This window comes from Ambystoma mexicanum, chromosome 6p, assembly GCF_040938575.1.
Source record: "Ambystoma mexicanum isolate Mex_15411 chromosome 6p, UKY_AmexF1_1, whole genome shotgun sequence".
Classification (NCBI taxonomy): Eukaryota; Metazoa; Chordata; class Amphibia; order Caudata; family Ambystomatidae; genus Ambystoma; species Ambystoma mexicanum.
In genome coordinates this window covers 1,459,745,351-1,459,765,010 of record NC_090935.1, presented here as the reverse complement: position 1 = coordinate 1,459,765,010, position 19,660 = coordinate 1,459,745,351, and the positions used below count along the sequence as shown (strand labels likewise).

General features: G+C 47.0%; 1 long non-coding RNA gene across 1 annotated transcript in view; it reads right to left on the bottom strand.

The window, feature by feature from the left end:
• Positions 1 to 12,102: 12,102 nt before the first annotated feature.
• LOC138510535 (uncharacterized) overlaps positions 12,103 to 19,660 on the bottom strand; it is a 36,966-nt gene continuing 29,408 nt past the window's right edge. Inside the window, exons 2-3 of the long non-coding RNA XR_011280403.1 lie at positions 14,372 to 14,660; positions 12,103 to 12,214 (exon numbers count right to left, since the gene is read on the bottom strand). This is a non-coding gene — a long non-coding RNA (uncharacterized lncRNA). The remainder of the gene's footprint in view (positions 12,215 to 14,371; positions 14,661 to 19,660) is intronic.

Below are 19,660 nucleotides of genomic sequence, written 5' to 3'. Positions count from 1 at the left end.
AAGAAAAACTGTCAATGGAGACCCATCTTGGACCTGAGGGCACTCAACAAATTTATCAAGCGCATAACATTCAAGATGGTAGCTTTACAAGGGGTGCTACCTTGGTTAAACAAGCACGACTTCTTAGCCGTTTTAGACTTGGAGGACGCATACTTCCATATACCGATCCATCCAGCGCACAGGCAGTTCCTCAGGTTCACGGTGGGGGAGCTTCACGTTCAGTTTCAAGTGCTCCCGTTCGGGCTAAAATCGGCTCCGAGAGTTTTCACAAGATGCTTGTCGCCGGTTGCGGCAAGTCTCAGGAGGGCAGGAACGGACGTTTTTCCATACCTGGACGATTGGCTGATAAAGGCAGGTTCCGCTGCAAAGGCTCGCTCGGCAGTGTCGAGGACTGTCAACCTCCTAAAAGAGTTAGGTTTCTCCATAAACCAGACAAAGTCCTGCCCCGTTCCCAGCAAGGTAGCTCTCTTCCTGGGAGCCGAACTCGATACCAGCATCCCCAGAGTGAGGCCATCCGCAGAAAGAATAGCAGCGATTCTACGCTCAACTTCGAACTTCCTACAGAAAGAGACAACATCCGTACGCTCTTACAAATCCCTATTGGGCATGATGTCATCATGCATATTCCTCATACCGAACTGCAGGCTTCGCATGAGACCGGTGCAGGAAGCTCTGGACCACCAATGGAAACAAGCTTCCAGAGGCTGGGAAGACATTGTCCAGATTCCATCGACGTTGCACAAGGCCCTTCGATGGTGGAATGTTCCGAGGAATCTTCTGCAGGGGATGCCATTTCAAGCACCGACATCGACCCTTTTGCTGAGGACGGACGCTTCCTTATCAGGTTGGGGCGCTCATCTTGCGGACCTCCAAACCAAGGGCTCTTGGTCGACACAAGAGTCCCAGCTCCACATCAACGTGTTAGAGCTCAGGGCCGTAAGGTTGGCGCTGAAAGCTTTCCTACCGGTGATAGCTGGTCAAGTTCTTACAGTCCAGACAGACAACACGACCTCCATGCACTATACAAACAAGCAGGGAGGTATGAGGTCACAGATCCTGTCGCAAGAAGCCCAACAGCTTTGGGCATGGGCCTTGCACTACGGGGTGCAGATCAGGGCAGAGCATCTTCCAGGAGTGGACAATGTCCTAGCGGACAGGCTAAGCAGAGAATACACATCGACCTTTTTGCCACCAGGAACAACAAAAAATGCAAGAGATTTGCTTCAAGATACCCGGAGCACCAATCACTGGGAGACGCGTTCTCAGTGAATTGGTCGGGGAAGTTCCTCTATGCCTTCCCACCCATTCCCCTCATGTCGAGGGTACTTCGCAGGGTAAAAGAACAGGATTGTTCTTAGATTCTAATTGCACCGGATTGGGCACGGCAAGTCTGGTACCCGACGCTGAGGCATCTATCCTGTCAACCCCCGATTCGTCTCAAGACACATCAATTTCTACTGACACAACAGAACCGCAAGGTCCTCCACCACGACCCGAGGAGCCTCTCTCTCAAAGCATGGTTCCTGAGCAGCGCAAACTGATGCACCTAAAGTTACCATCAGAATGCTGGGATATCATCAGGGCCGCTAGAGCCCCGTCCACGCAAGTCACCTACACCAGGAAATGGACCAGGTTTTCCAAATGGTGCGAAACCTCTGCAATCGATCCCCTCACGGCCTTGGTTAATCAGATTCTGCCCTACTTGTTGCACCTGGCTAAGTCAGGGCTCTCACTGTCCTCTTACAAGGTCCATCTGTCAGCCATAGCGGCTTACACAGTAACCGCGGAGACGCAAGCCTTACTTTCCTTACCAGCGGTTAAAATCTTCCTGAAAGGACTGATGCGTACTTATCCGCCTACACCTACACCAGTTCCGGACTGGAGCCTCAACACCGTTTTAACAGCCCTCATGCAACCTCCCTTCGAACCCATACACAGATGCGAAATGAAATTCTTGTCCTGGAAGACATCTTTCCTAATAGCCATCACATCAGCCAGAAGGATCAGTGAGTTACAAGCTTTGTCTTCTGAACCCCCGTTTACTTTGTTCCAGAAGGACCGCGTCAGCTTAAGGCCTCACCCGAAGTTCCTCCCCAAGGTACTTTCGGAGATGTCGTTCACTGAGCGCATTGTTTTACCAACCTTTTTCCAGAATCACGCTTCTGAAGCGGAAAGAACATTGCATTCTCTAGACGTTGCTAGAGTGTTGAAGTTTTACTTGCAAAGAACCAAGGAGTTCCGCTCCTCAAACCGGCTATTCATTTCTTTCTCTGGCCGTACCAAGGGTCAGCATATATCTAAACAAAGTCTGGCACGCTGGGTATCGTCCTGCATCACCCACTGCCATCAGTTGAAAGGCGACCCTTTAACTAGACCGCCGTCTGCGCACTCCACCAGAGGAAGGGCGGCATCAACAGCATTCCACACAGGGGTGGCATTGAAGGACATATGCAGAGCCGCCACGTGGAGCACTCTGCATACTTTCGCCAAACACTACTGCCTGACTGAAGATACCAACAAAGAAGCTGCAGTTGGACAGGCAGTGCTCCGCCATCTCTTTGTATAAGGTAGGACCAGCCTCCTTTCACAAAGTATGTAACCGTTGTGTTGCTGCATGGTAAAGGTTTGATCAGAAATGTTTTTCTGTATTTATGCATATATGTATATAATGGTGGCATGTTTTAACTGCTTGGTATTCTATTCAAGCATCTGAATCTATGAAAGATCCAATGCTGGAGAAGTCTTAGTTACTTACCTGTAACTGTATTTCTCCAGCATTGGTATCTTTCATAGATTCACATGCGCCCGCCCTCCTCCCCTGAGAGGCTGCTCCTATGCTCGGCATCCATCATACTGTAATCTCTACGGTTCAAAATCTAAAGATGGCTGCCGGGGGCAGAGCTTAAGCCCTGCCACCTCATTGGCTGGGGCCATAAAGGACCAAAGTGAGGTGGAGGGACTACACAATGAAATGGCTCATAGGCCATAATTGGCTATGTACATGCACTGCTAGGTAGCAATGTGTGTATATTTAAAAAAAAAAAAAAAAATCATTATTAAATTTATCACCGAGGATTCCCAGTCTGACGACAGGGAATATTCAAGCATCTGAATCTATGAAAGATACCAATGCTGGAGAAATACAGTTACAGGTAAGTAACTAAGACTTCTTTTTAAAAGGGAAAGAAATGCATTGTGAAGTCTGGCGAGGAAGAAAACAAAAGTTGACTCATTTGCCAGGTTTTACTGTTATTGCAATTGTTTGTGTGGGGGAACAAACTGCACTTTTTTATGTTTCTTGGTAGTTGTGTTTTTTTCCAAATATGTGGGCGTGGCCGGTGGGCAGAGCTTGGGTGGTGTAATTCTCAGGGTTTTTAGTTCTCTAATGTAGGCAGGTAGGTGATGGCAGGGTGTCTGGGCAGCATCACTTCTGGGCTCCCATTGGAGCTTGCATGCAGCACTCCCTGCCCTCCCTCCCCCCCAACCCCTCTTTCAGGCAGGAGCTCCATGTATTTACTGCTGCTATCACTGTTCCGATACACAGGCACACAATGTTCACTTTGCTACCCCCTCCCAGGCAAGGGTTGTTGGTCTGACACTGCCAGCAGTGGAGGGCGCACAAGCACTCGTACTGATCGGCAACCCTCTTGTGTATCTGGCCAGGGCATGTGCTGGGTCTCCTTGCCCTGGTGACGCTGGTTCAGTTCTCCCTTTTTTTGCAAGGCCCTTTCCTCTCTACCAACTCCTTTTCGGTAGCTTCAACCCAGAGCTCTTTAAATGTCACCGCCAATGGGCCTGGGATCTTCAGAGGACCCTTTACATATTATTGGCACTTCGCCGACACAGAGTGCTTACTTTTGCACTGCCGATTCAGCAGCAGTGGCATTTTTGCTTTTATTCATTTATTTTTTTTTCCAATTTTGAACTCGCCACCAGAGGCCCGGGATCTCCATTTTCTAAACTCCGACACCGGAGCACTTTCATTTGCACCTGCTTTAACATGGAGCACAATATATTTCACCGCCTGGTGGCCTGGGATCTCCCTGGAGGTTTCCGTGGCAAGTTGCACACTGACACAGCAGCCAGCGGCCCCGGGCACTCGCTCCCCCCCCCCCCCCCGCTCCGATGACGTACACCACCGGCTGGCCCGGGAACCACGGTGGGGGTGTGCGGGCCGCTGCGAAACTTCATCACTGAACCTCTTTTATGGCTCCGTCACTGAGCTCATCACTTTTCTCACTGCCTTTGTCACAGAGCCAGGCACTCGCCTCCTCCTTTCTCAAAGTTCATATCAAATTGTATGATTCCTCTGTTCCTGTTTACTTCTCGGGTTGTTCTTATTCGCCCTTTTAATGCATTCAATTTCCTCAGTGCCCCAATAACAGAGCTGACCCTTTCCCAACCTTCGGGAAGTCGTGGTGTGGTCTCCAGTCTCTCCTGGAGGCAGAGCAGGGCTTCTTTTCTAAACAAGTAACATAGTGGCAGGGGGTAAAGCCGATGCATAGACAGGGTAGGGCCAGAGCGAGCAAAGCTCACCCAAAGTCTATAAATGCCCACTCAACAGCGCTGTGTGGACATGTAAAGCAGTTAATGTCACTATGGTGGGCCCAATTACATTGGCTTTAGGTCCCACTTGTTAGACAATTCTGGCTATGCCTCTGGGCTAAAGACCGGCTGTGGAGTGAATGTTAGGCATGTGTGTTTGCACACAGCTTTCTTTCAAGATATTATTGTTAGGAAAGATTTCCCTTAGGTGCAATTTTCCCTCCATTTGTGAAGCCCCAAACCTTTTTGCTTTTGTTTGGCTTACATGACCTGATTTTTTCCAGTGGAGTACAGTCTTCAGCTGCACTCCTGTGCTTTCGATCATTTGTTAGGGGGAAATTGACACTTCCTTCAGGCTAGTAGTACTGGAAAACAGTTTCCCTTAGTCTTCGACTTTGTTGCCATTTCTTGGTATCTTTTTCTCTATGTGCCAAGTACCTTACAGTAATGCCCATAGGGGTCCTTTAGTTTTATGGCCCTAGCCGCCTTCTAAGGATTTTTTGGTATGTGTTCAAGTGTGCCTAGGATGAACTGGTGGCAGCAGTTTACTTTTAAAGTATTTTTACTTTGTTTTTTTACCATACCGCGTTTGGGCCAAGACTGTGGCCAGTGCCGAAAATGGCTGTGCCACAAAGTCTTTTTTCTGTCCTTTTGCCATTTTGTCCCTTTGCCTTCCCCCCAGATCGAGAGACCAGCTATTCCTTATTTGGGCATGCAGCCTCCCGAGAAAACCACATCTTTAGCAGGCATGTGTGCTAATGTCCAGGAAGAGGGGTGGGACTGTCTGGTCTCAATCCACACTACTGGTGCCAGTATGTCTGGTAGATTTGAATGACTGGAACCACCATGGTCTACGATTGGCCCACATCCGGCATGCATGCAAGAGAGCAGATCTTCCATTGGCTATCTGAGATTTGAGCGCAAACCAAATCTTGAATAAGCGAAGGGGATCTGCATCCACTCCAGGTCAATCTACTGAGGTTCACACCAAACCTCACAAGGAGCCAAGTATCCTTAACAAGAAAGCAGACTTTAGGAACTGCCAGTGACGTGCTTGGAAGGTGTGGCGCCCTGACCCCACTGTTATCTCTTCGGAACCCTGTTTCTTCATCGTATCAGGAAGACTTGCAAGGAAGGGTGCTTTTTGCCCCTTTGGGGTAGTGGGAACAACTACTCTTGGCATCTCCTACTTATCCTTGCAAAGAGCCTCTTCGGAAGTGTTCCGGGGCATCCATTGAACTGACCGGCTCACATCCAGGGTATCGCATAGGAATGCTGCCGTCCTGAGTTGAGATTTGAGACTCTGGGAATCACTAGCTTGTGGGCCAGGTCCCTCTCCCACCAGAACACATTGTCCTAGCTCCTCTGGGTCGCGATTTACAAGAGTGCACCATGTCACAAGTATTTGTGGTCCTTGTGTCGGCCCGCTGTGGTGACCATCGCTGAAGTGCCTGCAGTTCTTGCCTTCTGTGTCTTGAGATGTGCTGTACCCGAACTATCCTTTTCCTTTCTTCGAGAGCGAAGTAAAGGCTGCTGTCCCACCACAGACGATCGTCCTGTCCCGCAGCCGCTGAGAGCCAGAGCATCCTGAAACTGCAGGGTTGACACCTATGAGCGAAGTGGGCTAGACTGCCAAAGTTTGATCTGGACTGTGTCGAGGCTTGGTGAGTACATTCTTAACTTACTGGTGGCCCACTAGAACATCCATTCCTTTTTATGCACAAGTATCCTATAAAAGATACTCACCAAGTGGGCTTCCCAGCTATTCCCGAACTCTGAAAGTGGCCCTATCTGCAAGGGGAGACCCTCTTCTAGGATAGGAACTTATTCTTCATCACCTCAAGTGCCTTCCTGAGCAACTACAGCCCCCTGAAGAGAACCCGCATTTTTGTTTACGCACGACCGCGCATTGTTAGCGCATGACTGTACTTGGTGCGCTAGGCTCCTCGCTTTGTAGAGCTGAACTACATACTTTGGGAATTGTTGGACTGCCTAAACTGATATATGTGCCAAACTAACCCCTTTCTGTTGCAGGTTGTGGTTTTCTCCCCCATCATCAGCCTTAGGCTAATCACATTATTGTATATATGTTACATAGTGAATACGCATATGTGCTAATTGTTTTCTTGATAACTGTAGTTTAATTGTGTTTTTGTTATAAAGGCCTATGATAAATGTATTTTTGATATATAATCTGTGGAGTTGTACTGTGAGTGCTCATTGTGGGCTTTTGATCACTCTCACCCCTCCTGAGACTTGTTCTTGACCGCCTGCCAAGCTACCGTAGATTGGTCTGGATTGTCCAGAAGGATTCCCTGTTCCACTGAACTAGGGTGGCCTCCTAAACTTCTGTACACCAGGTCATAGTTTAGAAATCCATCTTAATTTGGTGTACAGCAGTGTTACAAGATCGGAGGTACGCAGTGTTGTGCACTGATGAAATACCCAGGTTGTACATACCCAGGTTGTACTTGCACAGAAAATATAGTGATCTTTAGTTCAAATTTAACTGTAAGCCACCTGCCTCACTTATAACATGTAAGCAATTGTGAACATAACTTTGAGTGCTTCCAAATTTGAAATGCTTAGATAGTTCTGTGCTGAAAGAGGCTTGTCAGCCTCTGGAACAAAAGATGAAATGATCCAAAAGATCATGGAGTGGCATTAAAGCCAAATCTCAGCTTGTGCCTCTGACGATGGTGCAGAAGGTGCTGGAGCCGCTCCCAGTAACAGTGCGGACAGGGCTGTTGCTATCTTCATCGAAGAGACAGGTGATGATCAGAATGATGTAGAGTCCCATGCTGCTTTTGCTGGCTGTGAGGCCGAGGCCCTTCTGGAATTTAAAAGACAAGAGCTGTTTAAGCAGAAGGAGCTTGGATTCTGCACGGCTAAACTAGAACTGGTAAAAGCAGAGAAACAGAAGGACGGGGATCACCAGTTGGAGCTTGCTAGGATACCAGCTGCCAATGGCTCCACTAGAGGATCTGGTAATGGGCCTAGCTCATCCTTTCATCCACGGTTCCCAAAAGATCTTCTTAGTGTGTATGTTATGTTACTTTGCATTTGTATAGCGCCTTATGTACCATTGGTATGGTCTCAAGGTGCTGGTAGGTTGAACGCCCTTGGGAACCGAAGTTCGGGTCAGTAGAGAGAGTCAAAAGGTGCGTGTGAGCACCGGATATGTGTGCAGCTGGTGTGGTACTCGCGTGATAGCTGTTTCTTAACGGTAGGTGTGGTGGTTGAGAGATCAAGAGTATGTGTCGTTCTGGCAGGTTGTTATCCAGACCGATTCTGGCTGCGTTAGGCCTGAGGAGAACGCCTAGGCTGGAGGATGTGTAACCAGAGGTGTTTTAGTTAGGGTGCTGGGGAGTACGAGGCAAATGATGGTATGAGAACAGCTATACCGAATGGTGTCATAGTATAGCTGTGTTCTAGTTGAGTGGTGGTGTAAAAAAAAGAGTAAGCGTGGAGATGTGCTATGGTGGTTTACCTTGGGTGCTTGAGATCAAGCCCACTCCATCTGTTCCATGTACTCAATCTGTTCCACGTATTACGACCGTTTCAAGCACTCAAACCGTTCATTTCAATGCTCTTTCAAACGTTCCATGCACTTCAATCCGTTTTATGCACTGCTCCATTCATTCATTCTACCCACGTTATCTTTTCTCCAAGCTTCATCCATCCACATACGTTGTCTTCACATGTTCCATCCACTTCATTGGTTCCACCCATTTCACACGTTCCATCCACTTCACCTGTTCCACCTACTTCGCCGGTTCCACCCTCTTCACCGGTTCCAGGCACATCACCCGTTCATCCACCTTCTTCATCTGTTCTACCATTTCACACGTTCCACCCACTTCACCGGTTCCAAACACATCACCCATTCATCCACCTTCTTCATCCGTTCTACCATTTCACCCGTTCCACCCACTTCGCCCATTCTACACTCATTCATCTGTTCCTTTTCCATACTTCACCCGTTCCTTCTGCATACATGACCCATTCCATCCACCCAGTTCATCTGTTCGTTCCAACCAGTTCACCCGTTTGTTCAACCCAGTTCATCCGTTTGTTCCACCCAGTTCATCCGTTCCACCCAGTTCATCCGTTCCACCCATATGCTTTGCACGTTCCAACCCCATACTTACTCCGCTCCAACCACATTTTCACTTGATCCATCCACTTACGCACTCTGAACAGGCTCTGCACCTGCATCATACCCTACATCCGCTCAACACCACCGCACCCTAAATCTGTTCCACACCACCATCATGCCCTACATCCACTCAATACACTAAATCTGTTCCACACCCTACATCTGCTCCACTCTGTTATCGACTCGCGCACTCATCCGCACTGCGCACTCATCCGCTCTACACACTCATCCGCTCCACTGACTTCATCCGCTCCACTCACTTCGTTCATTAATCCTACATTATCAGTTCAGCCCATGTCACTTGTCGCACGCACTCGATCAGTTCCGTGCTCCATCTGCCCCATGCACTACACCCGTCTCATGTACTCGAATAGTCTATTCTGTACTTTTCATTTATACCGTGTACTCATACATTCCATGCCATCTGTCTGCACTCATCCATCTCCTGTATTCCTCTTTCCATCCTCTTCACTTTATTGCTTTTATCCATTATGTTCCTTTCGTCCTTTGCAATCATTTCATCCATTTCATTAATTTCAACCGCCTTACTGCTTTCGTACAATTTATTCTTTTTATCCGCTTCACTGCTTTGATCTACTTTACTTATTCTATTTGGTTTGTCCTTTTTAGTTTACATTAGAGGTTATTAGTTTTCAATTTCTCGCTTGGATCTTGATGTTGTATTGTTATTTGTTTAATTGTTATTTAAGATCTAGTAGTTTGGGTTAGTTGAAATGTTGTTATCCACTTTATTCCTCACGTCCACATTGATCCTATTGCCCTCGTACAACTTATTCTTTTTATCTACTTCACGGGTTTGATCCTTTTTACTCATTCTATTTTGTTTGTCCTTTTAGCTAATCAGTAGAGGTTATTAGTTTTCGATGACAAGAATGACATAATGAATTGGTTAACTACATTTGACTATGCATGTGAAGTGCAAGAAGTTGGGGATGCTGATAATACTTACCACTATCACCTAAGGTGGTCCTGCTGGGAGTAGAGGCAAAGGGAATATATGCAGCATCGGGACATATATCCACGCTAATAACACACTTACTATCAACAGCACGAATAACATTAGCGCAAAGGTGGAAAACACTAGAAGGACCAACGACACGATGGTGGAGGATGAAACTATGGGGAGTAATGGCAATGGAGAAGGTAACTGCCATAAGAACAGAAACATATCAAAGATACCTATCCATATGGTCCCCCTTCAGAGACTTTGTTGGAGACAGGGAAGCCCACTTCTATAAACCACGAACCCTCAGAAATATATCGATCGCTTAACATCAGAACAGAGAAAGAGATAGAGAATCAGCACGACGAAAAAAAGAGAACAAGGAGGGGACAAATAAAGGGGAAGAGGGAATTAACTGTGTGACATCTACACACAAGAACTTATGTATGAAAGAATTAGACAATGCAGAAACGCTTATCCACTTGACCCCCCTTACAAAAGGAGTAGCGGGGAAGGGAGTAGGGAAGGAAATTAAGAATGAAACGATAAAACTGGGAGATACCTATTGTATAGTAACAGACAACGAAATTATAATGTGGACTCATAATATCAAAAGTTATGATGTGATATGATATGGCATTTATAACGTGCCTATACACAAGTGTTTCAAGGCGCGACGAGGCAAGGGGGGGGAACAATGGGAGGACAAACAACGATCCTACTAGGCCAGGTGTCATTCAGATTGTGCAAGGGAAGGGGGGGAAAAGGAAAAGTGCGAAGGGGGAAGGGAGAGGGGAAGTGCAGTACATGGGAAGTGGAATAAATATGACGCATAAATAGCCAGCTAGTGGCAAGTGCAAGGAAGTGCAGATGTAAGTGCTAGAAGGGGGGACTGAAGGGATACAGAAAAAGGTCCCCAAGTTTAGGGGTTGCCAGGGGGGCAGTGCAGGTGGGTAATTGACGGGGCCTGGGCCAGATGTCAAAAGGTTGGCCAGGTAGCCAGTGCAATTTCGGTCAGGAATTCAGCAAGGGAGAGGAGGAGAGAAAGCGGAAGCAAAGAGAAAGGTTTTGAGGTGTTTCCGGAACCGGAGATGGTTCTCCTCAAGTTTCAGGGATGCAGGAAGGCTGTTCCAGAGAGAGGCCCCTGCTGAAGGGAGTAATCTGCCACCAACTCGTTGCTTGGAGAAGCGACTGACCCTAAGGGAGTTGGAGGCAGAGGAGCGAAGAGCTCGAGAAGGGAGATATTTAGGTAGAGAGAGATGAAGGTATTTCGGTCCCAGACCCCAGAAGGCCTTGTGTACAATGCAGAGGGTTTTGAACTTAATCCTCGCAGCCACTGGGAGCCAGTGCAGAGATTTAAATCCTGGAGAGATACGGTACCTGGGCTTGAGGCCAAGGACAAGTCTTGCAGTCCTGTTCTGGATAAGTTGCAGAGGGCAGAGAGTAGAGGCAGGCAGATTTAGATAGAGGCTGTTACAGTAGTCCAGCTTGGAGAGGACCAGGGCTCTGGAGACAGTGAGCTTCTGGGGGGGAAGGAGAGGAAAGGAAGAATACCTCTAAGGAGGTGCAGCTGGTAGTGTGACTTCTTGGAGACGTCGGAGATGTGAGGGGAGAAGGAGAGTGCAGAGTCGAAGATGACACCGAGGTTTTTAGCCTTGCAGGTGGGAGTGGGAGGAGGGCCAAGAGAGGCTGGCCAGAGAGCTGCATGGAAGGAGGGAGTGGGTGAGCCGATGAGTAGAATCTCAGTCTTACTGGCATTAAGACAAAGGTCGTTGGCGGCACACCATTCCTGAATGGCAGACAGTCAGAGATGAGGGAAGGAGAGGAGGAGACTGAGGGTAGCCTGAAAATGATCTGGGTATCATCCGCATGGCACCGAAAGGTGGGACAGATGGTGGCGATGCGGTGGGCAAGGAGTGCCAGGTATTGGTTGAACAGCCAGGGAGAGAGGTTAGATCCCTGGGGGACACCACAGGTAGAGAAAAAGATGTCGGAGAGGAAGGACCCCAGTTGGACCTGGGAGAGTTGGTCGGAGAGGAAAGAAGTCAGCCACGCCAGAGCCTGACCAGTGATACCCAGGTTATCACAGAGACGGTTGAGCAGGATGGCATGGTTGACCGTGTCAAAGGCAGAAGAGAGATCAAGCATTGCACATTTGTTGAAAGTTAAAATATATGTTGTAATTGATTATGTCTCCATTGAAAAAAAAATGGTTAAAAAAGATTGCATGGTTGCTCAGCTGACTACAGAAAACAGAGATCCACATTTTTGTAAAACTACGTCCCCTGCCCACTTTCTAAGAGGCAAAAGCCTTAGGGATGTTATGTAGACTTTCAAAAGGAATTCTATTCAAAATACCAATACTTATGATAAAGGATTCAAAATAGCCAAGCTGGCAGTTTCAATTATTAGCATATAAAAATTCAATGACTCCTTTTCGTTAAAAGAAACAGTGTTTTCTTTTTATTTGTTTCTGGTTGGCCCAACACGTTTCAAGTTTGATACACTTCCTCAGGGGCAGCAAATTCAACAGGTTTCACATATATCTACAAAAAAGGAAATGAAATTTGACATTGAAACTTATTGATTGTAAGAAGCAATACAATAGGTGTATGAATAACAAAACAAACTAAATATTCAAAGAACATTGATGCATCTTAAAGACATCCTGTCGCAAATGCACATTAGATCCTAATAATGCATAGTCATAGATGATAAAATTTGACTAAAAGGCTGTATATTGGTCATTAAAGATAAGTATTCTTATTGCAAAAGGAATGTGTTGATCACTCTGGTAGTGCATATAAGGAGGAAGATTTTTAATGCCATTAGCACTTTTTTGTTTAGACAAATAACCTAACCTAAAAAGACAGAACGGGAAGGGATGGATTGAGGTATTCCTAGTTTGGACTGTACATACAATCAGATTGCTAAGGGTAAACCACTTAATTATCTTGATGATCTGGTATCCATTCCTATGAAATTATCTCGATTTTTAGCAATGCACGCACTTGTGGAGGCCCTTGGTATGCCCTAATTGACCAGTTATCCTTGCCCCATCTTGTTGGTAGAACACGGTTATAATTAGAATACCGGGGAGAACTGCTGCTGGTATTACAGCTCAAGCACCCATGGATTAATACACAGCAAGCCAGAAACCAGAACTGAGTGGATGTTAGAGGACCCCAAGGCTCCTGAACCCAACTGAGACTCTACTCAAGCATCGGAGAATGGCCAAAATAGACCTTAAACCATAGAAAAGTAAGAGGGAGAAATCAGATCAGGGGGAATTGGGAAAATGGGAGCCCTGCATCTAGGGAGAATCTCAAGAAATCACTCTCGGGAAACCTACATTCGCCCACTGAGGGACCAGTAGATAGAGGGAGGTAATGGGGGAGATGTGACTAGATCCCCTGCTGTCGTTCTACAGAGACCGACATACTCTGGCTCACCTCTGCAGCACACCCTCCTCATAGCAGGGAATAGTTTCATGGCTCATCTGATATCAACAGCTCCACAGGAGAGAACCCCTATGCTCTGGTCCTACACCATAGTCTTTGGATATTGTGTGAATACTGCAGTTAAGACATTAATGTATCTAGCCTTGAGTCGGGGAACATTGCATGTTTTTTGGTCTTGCTCCTATTCATATACGTCCTTCTGTGGAAGCTCTGTAATTGCCGTTACTTTCTGGCAAACAACAAAGCCCAGGGGCCTTGGCCGGCTCTTAACTGCAACATTACCAGAGAGGTGAAACTGGTATTCTGGGACTTGTAGTGCATCCAGTCTGGCCCAGCCCCAGTATTGCAAGACTGGGGAATACCCATTGAGTAACAGCCATATTTGCCTTGTCCCTATGGCCCTCTATCCTTACATATTAAGCTAGGAAGCTCAGGGTATTCACCACAGGTAGTAAGGACTTACTTTGAGGTCATGAAAGTTATTTTGAAAAAGAATATCATAGCACAGCATGCAACTGAATATTTCAGATGACTATGGAAATTACCTGAAATATGGTCGCCCTAAAAAAGCACCCGTGAGTGAAACCCAGGATGGCACAAGTAAAATGTTTCACAATTTCCACAACTAATTATTATTAATAGTTTAATAGTATTTCCACATTTTTCTGAATCTGACGGCAATGAATGGTTTTATGGTTTTATGTTTAAGGTAGTCCATTTGAGCCAAGTCACACATTCCACAATGCCACCCAGTAGCCATCACTGGAAGCACACCTCCATTGCCAAGCCACATCAGCAAGGCATTGTGGGTATGCAAATTAGTCCAAATGCAATCCTTTTTCTCCAGGAAATGTTCTGTCTCTTAGAGGGCAGTTCGGGTTCACCCTTATTATGGAACCTCAGTGCAGTATAGTCCTGACAGCCTTGTGGTTGGAGCATTGGGCCATGCATAGAATACACCACGAAAGTCATGGTGGGTTTAAGAAGGTATATCTCAAACAAAAGGTTGGTCATAGGTTAGGTTGGAGGGGAGATTGAGTAACCAGAGAGATCAGTCCTTTTATTATTAACGTTCCAGAAAATCGTCCACGTTTAGTTTTGGAGAATGAACAAGAAAGGGTTTATTTGCATATTATCTTGCTAGAAAACAGCATCCCATCCGAACCCCATAGACCAAATGAACCCGCTCTACCACATATCTACAAAGTGCCCTATGTAGGCTTTCTGGCAAGTTATTCTCACCTCTCCAGAACAAAGAGCACATGTTGGCCATCTTCATGTTCCTTGGTTGTCATGTGATGAGTCTCTGCCGGTTCAGCCCAGCAGACAGGTTGACTTCTGGTCCATTCCCCCCCTCAGGCGAAGGGGCGTGGGTCCTCCACCCCATGACGAACATCTGGTCACCAATGAACCGAAGCATCCCAAACATGGCAGTTAAACAGTCTTCGTAAACATATCCTAGTAGTCAGTGAAATGCTCGCAAGCACTACCACCAGCCAATAGTTCATGAGGAGCCTTCAACCAAAGTCTTCTAGGATTTAAAGAAAAACAGTAAAAGTTCGGGCCAAGTATTGTTCATAAACTCTTGAGCCCTCCCAACGCTCGTATACCCTCCCAACACCCTATCAAGTCACCATTATGACATCTCATTAAAACATAGACCGGTGGGTTTCTGCATTGGTAAGTTTGTTAACTCTACAGTCTCAAACCTCTGGCCATAAAGATACTAAAACGGTGTTCTTCAATCATCTAGTGCCCGTTTGGAGCACCTGTGATTTATCAAAAATCGTGAGATTCCGAAGGCCATCTGTGACAACGTACATTTCTGCAAGTGTGGCAATGAAACTATGCCCCAAAGGTCTTCATGTAGGAAGATAAGGCACCCCCAGGGTACCTCTGGTTATTCACACAGGGCTACTAACCTCATATATGCAGCTACTTCCCAGCTTCCACTTCTCTTTTTCCTTTTTATGTGCTCCCGTTCTTCAAACCATGACATGAAAAGGTGTACAGTAATCTCAATGAGCAGCATTACTCACCCATATCTTTGCATTTTCCTAGATGTTGTCGAATAAGTCTGAACATGTTATGTCTCCCTTACATTTCTCACTCTTCCCCTCTCCCACACTCCTTAACCCGATTTCCTTTTCAAACCCATTTTCACACCACACGCCACAGTGTGGCTGCCACCCTTGGCAAGGTTGCAATTCACCTCTACAAGGACAGGGGTCCTCATATTTGGACCACCACCACTACGGTGGTGGTGGTGGTGGTGTGTGTAGTATAAAAGACAACATAATATAACACTTGTGAGTTTGCATACTGACCAAAGGAAAGGTAGGAAAATAAGGGAAAAGGGGATGGGAGGGGGAGAAAGCCGGGAGAGGGACAAAACGATGGCTTGGGGTAGACCCCCCCCTTAAATAAAAGACAAAAGTGTTGCCAAAATAGAAATAAAAAATGGATCTCATTTCCCAGGGAGATGCAATTGTCTGGCGTACAAACAATCCCGACTGTTATTGAAAGGCTTTCCTGGAGACTGAATACTGTTCAGTACCATACAAAAGACGGTTGTCCAGTAAACTGAGATGTTTTCCAGTTCACCCTATGGCTACCTGTTAACCTAGCTAAGCAGCTCCAGCTCAGGGAAGTGGTTGGAAAGCGTTAGTTAATATGAAGTATCTTCCAAGCAGAGTCCAGCAACTGTTAAGAAGGGACCCAGTCTCCACAATGCACCAAGAATAGTGCAGGGATTGCTGGCACGCCCGTATGACTGCTGGGCAACAGCCTCTGGGGTGTAGTCTCAGCCGGTAACCTTCAAACTGAAATCTACTCTAACCTGGATGGATATTCAGGATCAACCACTTCCCCCTAATAAAGGACTGTACATCGGTGGAGGGGGGAGAGGGCGCTGAGGGGCCCTTGAGTAATGTTCAGTAGGATTATTTGCTGCTCCTCAGTGTTGTGAGGTGGTCTTGCTCAGACAAAATGCTACACAAGCAACAATTGTGTCATAGATTTAGGTGGTAGAGACATGTAACCCACAGAGCCCTAAGAACAGGTACCCGGATCTGTGCAGTGGCGGTACTCTCAAATACATTATCAGAGTATCACGCTTCCCCCCCCCCCCCCTCTCTCTGAGTGACAGGCTTCCAACACAACCTAGAATGTGACCATACATTCATAGCAGTGTAGAATATTATGAACAAATAATTGTAGGCACTTTGTAATATGAGTGAGGATTAGTTCTACCATCTGCAGATAGACCACAGCAATGAATGGATTGCACTGTGCGGTCATTACAACTTTTAGTACCTCTGTGACATAAAGTGCCCCTAAAAGAAGTAGTTCTGTAAAACTTAGGTCACCTATTTAGGACATGTATTGTGAAAAGGAGAGTCTAGATTACACCGTCTGTGCATAAAGGCTCTAATGAAAATACCTTTCTCCAACATTGGATCTTTCATGGATTCACATGCTGTGAATATTCCCCGTAGTCAGGCTAGGAAAACCTCAGTAACTTTAATACAGTAGTTTCCCTATGGGGGAAAAATTTGACACCTTGAGTGTCCCATCAATGTCGTTATGGGTGATTTGGGCAGCACCAATGGGACGTTGAATGTATAGCTCCTTCCCCTCAGATTTCAACCGTCTTCCAAACAGTTGGGATTACCTCGCGTTCTCTCCATAGAATTCGTCTTTTTTGTGAGAAAAATTTCTTTCTTCACTTGATCTTTCGCTGTTTTCCACTCTTTCACAAAGGAAAGGTGTGTTTTCCGGTCCCGTTATGGAATCCTCCAGTCCGAAGAAATCTTTGTTTAGGCCTTCTGAGACCTGCGGCCTCAAGAATGCATACAAGCGGGACAGGCATTCCAAATGCCTATACTGTTTGTACCCCAATCACTACATCCAAGACTGCGACATCTGTCAGGCGTTCCCCCAAAAAATCCTCAATGACAGGAACGGGTGCTTAATTCGTAGGCTAAACAAGGGAGCCTTTCCGGCTTCGGAGGTTGGTTCCTCACGCGGAGGCAGGGCATCCACTCCCTCAGCTAAGAGGTCACCATCACGCTAACGCTCAGTCAGAAGAACTGCTGCATAAGAAACCGCGCACAGGTGAGCCTAGGCCTTCTTCCTGTCAGGATAAATCCAGGAAAAGGCCTCTGTCGAGTAGTGACGGACTGCAGGTTTCCCCCACTCTGGGCATTTCCAAACCATGCTCCGAAGCACCTAAGAAGAAGGGCTCGCACCCGGAAAAATCTGCAGACTTGGCCTGTAAGTCTTCGTCATCGGATAAAGCCAAATCAAGGCCTACATCCTCATCGACGAAGAAATTCTCATCCGCTGACAAGCATCACTCTTCAGCATCCCATAAATCCTCCTCCAGCCATGACTCGACGAATACAGATCCAAGTCGTCATCCAGGCCACCACCTTCTCCATCGACGAAGACAACATCCATGACTCGTCCCCCATCGACAACTCCATCGATGACGACTGCTTCATCGGCGACTATTCCGTCAACGACTACCTGTTGACAACTGTCCCATCGACGATCAGACCGTCCACCACAACATCGTCGATGATGACTAAGAAAAAATCTGTCAACCTGTACTTCCTCTACGAGGCCAGCAGATGATCAGTCTCCCAAGAGATCAAAGAACACAACTGTGCCTGCAAAACAGCCTCTTTTCGAAAGGTCTTTGACCATTCTGCCGGAGGGAATACTTCAGCATGAGATCACTTCTGATTATGAGGCACCTCCCTACGTCGAGCAGGCAGTTTTTGAGTCTGGTCCCGAAGGAGTTTCAGAAACGCCTCTCCTAGATCCATCGTTCCTGGAGTAGTAGCAGATAATGCATTCACCTGCCCTACCGTCCACATTAATGGACATGGGGGCTTTTGAACCACAATATCTGCTAATGAATCCACAATCATTGCTTTCTGTGCAAGCACTCACCACGTTGAGGCATTGGAAGCCTAGCGTCTAGTTGTCCCATGAGACTGCAAACGCCATCTTTCCCTCTGTTGCAAAGCCTGCAGATTACTCCTCGTCAGAAGGATGCTTCAGATACCTCACAAAACCAGGGCTATCGCCCTAGAAAGCAATCCCCAGCTAGACCCGTTTTATCTCCTAGGGCTCTTAGTCCTCACCATAGGGAGCAGGAGGAGGGAGAGCTGGACGACTCAGACATTGCACCACAGGACACCCTCTCCTCCGTCTCCTCTTCTCCAAGGAGGGTGGATGCTTGGGATACAGACCCGGAAGCGCTGGGTGGACCGTCCCAACCATCGCCTCCCGATGACAAAGGCGCATGCTATGATGGCTAAAGCCTGCCGGGAATTTGGTCTCAGCCCGGAAGAAGAAAAAAGGACTGTTTTTTGTTCGACCACATGGGGAAGTGACGGGTGGGTTTATCAAGTCCTTTACTGGATTACGTATGGCAGGAGGGTCTCCGTATGATGAAGCACCCTTTCACGGAGCCAGCAGTCAAGGGCCGCTTGGAAAAAAAATTCAAAGCTCCTGAATCCACGCCGAAGTGCCTAACATCCCAGCCGACATCCGAGTCTGTTGTGTCCGCAGCAGCTAGTAGGAAAGCTCACTCAACACAAATATGCCACTCCGCCTGAGAATGAGAACCGTACGTTGGATGCTTTTGGGAAAAAGGTCCTGACAATTGGAGTGACTACTGTGAAGGCGGACAACTCTTTTGCCATCGTAGCACGGTATGACCGCGAGATGTGGCACCATCTAGTGCCATTGTTAGACCACCTTCCGGAGCAGCAGCGCAAAGAAGCTAAGCTTTTGGTGAGAGAGGGGGAGGAAGCATCGAACCATAGCATAAACATTGCTGTCGACCTAGCCAGGAAGTTCAGCACAATGTTGTGGACATGCCTTGTGAAGGGGATCATCTTTTCGGGGAAAAGATTGACAAAGCTTTGAAGACCATGTAAGCAGATTCGGATACAGCAGGATCCCTTACAGCTCTACAAGGCAAAAGGGCTTTTTGTCCCTTTTGTTCCTTTTGTTAGTGTCTCTGGGAGCGCAAGATTTTTGGGTTCTCGAGACAAGGGATACAGCAGGTCCACCTACTACTCCCACGGCAACAGGTGCTGTTTTCAAACCACCCAACACAACAAAGACTACCAAGGTCAGGGGAAACGTGGATCCTCCTCTTCACAAAGAGACCATCAGAGCAAAGCGCAACCATGACTGCCACATAGGCAGTTAGATAGGAGGGAAGGTGGTGTTAAATATCAACAGACAGATGGGTACTGGATGCTGTCCAATACGGTGATTTGCTAGAATTTAAACATCCCCAATTCCCCATTCCTTCGGTAAAAACATCTCAACCTCAACTTCACATCTTACATTGAGAGGTTCGGCTCATGTTACAAAAAGGGCCAGCGAGAGGGTTCCCCCATCGGCAAGAAGAAAGGGCACCCATTCCAGGTTTTTCATAGTAAAGCAGCCAAACGGAAAGTGGCGCCCCATTTTAAACCTCTGGCTGCTCAACAGGAACATAAAAAA